The following is a 6124-nucleotide window of genomic DNA, read 5'->3' as shown; positions in this document are numbered from 1 at the left end:
AGGTACCAGGCCCCTCCATCAGGAAGCCTACAAAACCCACTGAACCAACCTTACCCACTGGGAGCAGACACCAAAAACAACGGGAACTACGAACCTGCAGCCTGCAAAATGGAGACCTCAAACACAGTAACTTAAGCAAAACGAGAAGACAGAAAAATACACAGCAGATGAAGGAGCAAGGTAAAACCCCACCAGACCAAACAAATGAAGAGGAAATAGGCAGTCTACCTGAAAAAGAATTCAGAGTAATGATATTAAAGATAATCTAAAATCTTGGAAATAAATGGAGAAAATACAAGAAACTTTTAATAACGACCTAGAAGAACTAAAGAGCAAAAAAAATAAAAAATGATGAACAACACAGTAAATGAAATAAAAAATTCTCTAAAAGGAATCAATAGCAGAATCAAGAGGCAGAAGAACAGATAATTGACCTGGAATATAAAATAGTGGAAATAACTACTGCAGAGCAGAATAAACAAAAAAGAATGAAAAGAATTGAGGACAATCTCAGAGACCTCTGGGGCAACATAATATCCACCAACATTTGAATTACAGGGATCCCAGAAGAAGAGGGGAAAAAAAGGGACTGAGAAAATATTTGAAGAGATTATAGTTGAAAATTTCCCTAATATGGGTAAGGAAATAGTCAATCAAATCTAGGAAGTGCAGAGAGTCCCATACAGGATAAATCCAAGGAGAAACATGCCAAGACACATATTAATCAAACTATCAAAAATTAAATACAAAGAAAAAATATTAAAAACAGCAAGGGAAAAGCAACAATTACCATACAAGGGAATGCCCATAAGGTTAACAGTTGATCTTTCAGCAGAAACTCTGTAAGACAGAAGGGAGTGGCAGGACATATTTAAAGTGATGAAAGGGAAAAACCTATAACCAAGATTACTCTACCCAGCAAGGATCTCATTCAGATTTGATGGAGAAATTAAAACCTTTACAGACAAGAAAAAGCTAAGAGAATTCAGCATCACCAAACCAGCTCTACAACAAATGCTAAAGGACCTTCTCTAGGCAGGAAACACAAGAGATGCAAAAGACTTACAATAGAACCGCATCGGCAGCGAGCAGCTAAGAAGCTGAGACTGAGCTGGCGGCGGCGCAGCGAGCGAGCAGCAACAGCGCTCCTACCTAGCTCTGCCGCACAGCTCCTACCTACCTGCCTCCTTCCCTCAGCCCCTCGCCCGGCTTTGACTACCCGCGATCATGATGTTCTCTGGCTTCAACGCCGACTACGAGGCGTCATCCTCCCGCTGCAGCAGCACCTCCCCGGCCGGGGACAGCCTCTCCTACTACCACTCACCGGCCGACTCCTTCTCCAGTATGGGCTCTCCCGTCAATGCGCAGGACTTCTGCACCGATCTGGCCGTCTCCAGTGCCAACTTCATCCCAACAGTGACCGCCATCTCGACCAGCCCGGACCTGCAGTGGCTAGTGCAGCCCACCCTGGTCTCCTCCGTGGCCCCATCCCAGACCAGAGCCCCCCACCCCTATGGAGTCCCCACTCCCTCGGCTGGGGCTTACTCCAGGGCTGGAGTCATGAAGACCATGACCGGAGGCAGAGCTCAGAGCATTGGCAGGAGGGGCAAGGTGGAACAGTTGTCCCCAGAAGAAGAGGAGAAAAGGAGAATCCGAAGGGAAAGGAATAAGATGGCTGCAGCCAAATGCCGGAACCGGAGGAGGGAGCTGACTGACACACTCCAAGCGGAAACAGACCAACTAGAAGATGAGAAGTCTGCTTTGCAGACTGAGATTGCCAACCTGCTAAAGGAGAAGGAAAAACTAGAGTTCATCCTGGCAGCTCACCGACCTGCCTGCAAGATCCCTGATGACATGGGCTTCCCAGAAGAAATGTCTGTGGCTTCCCTTGATCTGAGCGGGGGCCTGCCTGAAGCCGCCACCCCCGAATCTGAGGAGGCCTTCACCCTATCCCTCCTTAATGACCCTGAGCCCAAGCCCTCAGTGGAGCCTGTCAAGAGCATCAGCAGCATGGAGCTGAAGGCTGAGCCCTTTGATGACTTCCTGTTCCCAGCATCGTCCAGGCCCAGCGGCTCTGAGACCGCCCGCTCTGTGCCAGACATGGACCTGTCTGGTTCCTTCTATGCAGCAGACTGGGAGCCCCTGCACGGTGGCTCCCTGGGGATGGGGCCCATGGCCACAGAGCTGGAACCCCTGTGCACCCCGGTGGTCACCTGTACACCCAGCTGCACTACTTACACGTCTTCCTTTGTCTTCACCTACCCTGAGGCTGACTCCTTCCCCAGCTGTGCGGCTGCCCACCGCAAGGGCAGCAGCAGCAACGAGCCCTCCTCTGACTCGCTCAGCTCACTCACGCTGCTGGCCCTGTGAGCAGGCAGAGAGGGGAGGCAGCAGGCACGCACGTGCCACTGCCCGAGTCGGTGCATTACAGAGAGGAGGAACACGTCTTCCCTCGAGGGTTCCCATAGACCTAGGGAGGACCTTATCTGTGCGTGAAACACACCAGGCTGTGGGCCTCAAGGACTTGACAGCATCCATGTGTGGACTCAAGTCCTTACCTCTTCCGGAGATGTAGCAAAACGCATGGAGTGTGTATTGTTCCCAGTGACACATCTGAGAGCTGGTAGTTAGTAGCATGTTGAGCCAGGCCTGGGTCTGTGTCTCTTTTCTCTTTCTCTTTAGTCTTCTCATAGCATTAACTAATCTATTGGGGTTTGTTTTGGAATTAACCTGGTGCTGGATATTTTCAAATTGTATCTAGTGCAGCTGATTTTAACAATAACTACTGTGTTCCTGGCAATTGTGTGTTCTGATTAGCAACGACCAATATTAAACTAAGAAAAGATATGACTTTATTTTCTGGTAGATAGAAATAAATAGCTATATCCATGTACTGTAGTTTTTCTTCAACATCAATGTTCATTGTAACGTTACTGATCATGCATTGTTGAGGTGGTCTGAATGTTCTGACATTAACAGTTTTCCATGAAAACGTTTTATTGTGTTTTTAATTTATTTATTAAGATGGATTCTCAGATATTTATATTTTTATTTTATTTTTTTCTACCTTGAAGTCTTTTGACATGTGGAAAGTGAATCTGAATGAAAAATTTAAGCATTGTTTGCTTATTGTTCAAAGACATTGTCAATAAAAGCATTTAAGTTGAAAAAAAAAAAAAAAAAAAAAAAGACTTACAATAAAAACCTGAAAACAATTAGGAAAATGGTAATAGGAACATACCTATCAATAATTACCTTAAATGTAAATGGATTATATGTTCCAACCAAAAGACATAGACTGGCTGAACGGATAAAAAAACAAGACCCATATATATGCTGTCTACAAGAGACCCACTTCAGACCTAGGGACACATACAAACTGAAAATGAGGGGATGGCAAAAGATATTCTATGCAAATGGAAATCAAAAGAAAGCTGGAGTAGTAATTCTCATATCAGACAAAATAGACTTTAAAATAAAGACTATTACAGGAGACAAAGAAGAACACTACATAATGATCAAGGGATCAATCAAAGAAGAAGATACAACAATTGTAAATATTTATGCACCCAACATACGAGCACCTCAATACATAAGGCAAATGCTAACAGTCATAAAAGGGGAAATCAACAGTAACACAATCATAGTAGGGAACTTTAACACCCCAACATCACCAATGGGCAGATCATCCAAAACGAAAAAAAATAAGGAAACACAAGCTTTAAATGATACATTAAACAAGATGGACTTAATTGATATTTATAGGACATTCCATCTAAAAACAACAGAATACACTTTCTTCTCAAGTGCTCATGGAACATTCTCCAGGATAGATCATATCTTGGGTCACAAATCAAGTCTTGGTAAATTTAAGAAAATTTAAATCATATCAGGTATCTTTTTTGACCACAACGTTATGAGACTAGATATCAATGACAGGGAAAAATCTGTAAAAAATACAAACACATGGAAGCTAAACAACACACTACTAAATAACCAAGAGATCACTGAAGAAATCAAAGAGGAAATCAAAAATTACCTAGAAACAAATGGCAATGAAAACACGATGACCCAAAACCTATGGGATGCAGCAAAAGCCGTTCTAAGAGGAAAGTTTATAGCAATACTATCCTACATCAAGAAACAAGAAACATCTCAAATAAACAACCTAACCTTACAGCTAAAGCAATTAGAGAAAGAAGAACCAAAAAAAGCCCAAAGTAAGCAAAAGGGAAGAAATCATAAAGATCAGGTCAGAAATAAAAGAAAAAGAAATGAAGGAAATGATAGCAAAGATCAATAAAACTAAAATCTGGTTCTTTGACAAGATAAACAAAATTGATAAACCATTAGCCAGACTTACCAAGAAAAAAAGGGAGAAGATTCAAATCAATAGAATTAGAAATGAAAAAGGAGAAGTAACAACTGACACTGCAGAAATACAAAGGATCATGAGAGATTACTACAAGCAACTATACGCCAATAAAATGAACAACCTGGAAGAAATGGAAAATTCTTAGAAATGCACAACCTTCTGAGACTGAACCAGGAAGAAATAGAAAATATGAACAGACCAACCACAAGCACTCAAATTGAAATGGTGATTAAAAATCTTCCAACAAACAAAAGCCCAAGACCAGATGGCTTCACAGGCAAATTCTATCAAACATTCAGAGAAGAGCTAACACCTATCCTTCTCAAAATCTTTCAAAATATAGCAGAGGGAGGAACACTCCCAAAATCATTCTATGAGGCTACCATTACCCTGATACCAAAACAAAAGGTGCCACAAAAAGAGAAAACTACAGGTCAATATCATTGATGAACATAGATGTAAAAATCCTCAACAAAATACTAGCAAACAGAATCCAACAGCACATTAAAAGGATCATACACCGTGATCAAGTGGGGTTTATCCCAGGAATGCAAGGATTCTTCAATATACGCAAATCAGTCAATGTTATAAATCATATTAACAAACTGAAGGAGAAAAAACATACGATCATCTCAATAGATGCAGAAAAAGCTTTCAACAAAATTCAACACCCATTTATGATAAAAACCCTCCAGAAAGTAGGCATAGAGGGAACTTACCTCGAGACAATAAAGGTCATATATGACAAAGCCACAGCCAACATTGTTCTCAATTGTGAAAAACTGAAACCATTTCCACTAAGATCAGGAAGAAGACATGGTTGACCACTCTCACCACTATTATTCAACATAGTTTTGGAAGTTTTAGCCACAGCAATCAGAGAAGAAAAAGAAATAAAAGGAATCCAAATCAGAAAAGAAGAAGTAAAACTGTCAGTGCATACAGATGACATGATACCTACATAGAGAATTGTAAAGATGCTACCAGAAAACTACTAAAGCTAATCAATGAATTTGGTAAAGTAACAGGATACAACATTAATGCACAGAAATCTCTTTCATTCCTATGCACTAATGATGAAAAATCTGAAAGTGAAATTAAGAAAACACTCCCATTTACCATTGCAAGAAAAAGAATTAAATACCTAGGAATAAACCTACATAAGTAGACAAAATACCTGTATGCAGAAAACTATAAGACACTGATGAAAGAAATGAAAGATGATACAAACAGATGGCAAGATATACCATGTTCTTGGAGTGGAAGAATCAACATTGTGAAAATGACTATACTACCCAAAGCAATCTACAGGTTCAATGCAATCCCTATCAAACTACCACTGGCATTTTTCACAGAACTAGAACAAAAATTTCACAATTTGTATGGAAACATAAAAGACCCCGAATAGACAAAATCTTGAGAAAGAAAAACGGAGCCAGAGGAATCAGGCTCCCTGACTTCAGACTATACTACAAAGCTACAGTAATCAAGACAGTATGGTACTGGCACAAAAACAGAAATATAGATCAATGGAACAGGATAGAAAGCCCAGAGATAAACCCATGCACCTATGGTCACCTTATCTTTGATAAAGGAGGCAAGAATATACAATGGAGAAAAGACAGTCTCTTCAGTAAGTGGTGTTGGGAAAACTGGACAGCTACATGTAAAAGAATGAAATTAGAACACTCCCTAACACCATACACAAAAATAAACTCAAAATTGATTAAAGACCTAAATGTAAATGTA

At 40.7% G+C, this 6124-nt stretch overlaps 1 pseudogene; it reads left to right on the top strand.

Moving 5' to 3' along the window:
* Nucleotides 1–1080: 1080 nt before the first annotated feature.
* On the top strand, nucleotides 1081–3162 carry LOC132593709 (protein c-Fos pseudogene; annotated as a pseudogene).
* Nucleotides 3163–6124: the final 2962 nt, after the last annotated feature.

Source organism: Globicephala melas, chromosome 17 (assembly GCF_963455315.2).
Source record: "Globicephala melas chromosome 17, mGloMel1.2, whole genome shotgun sequence".
Taxonomy (NCBI): domain Eukaryota; kingdom Metazoa; phylum Chordata; class Mammalia; order Artiodactyla; family Delphinidae; genus Globicephala; species Globicephala melas.
Note: the sequence above shows the minus strand (reverse complement) of the source record. Positions and strands in the feature narration are given on the sequence as shown.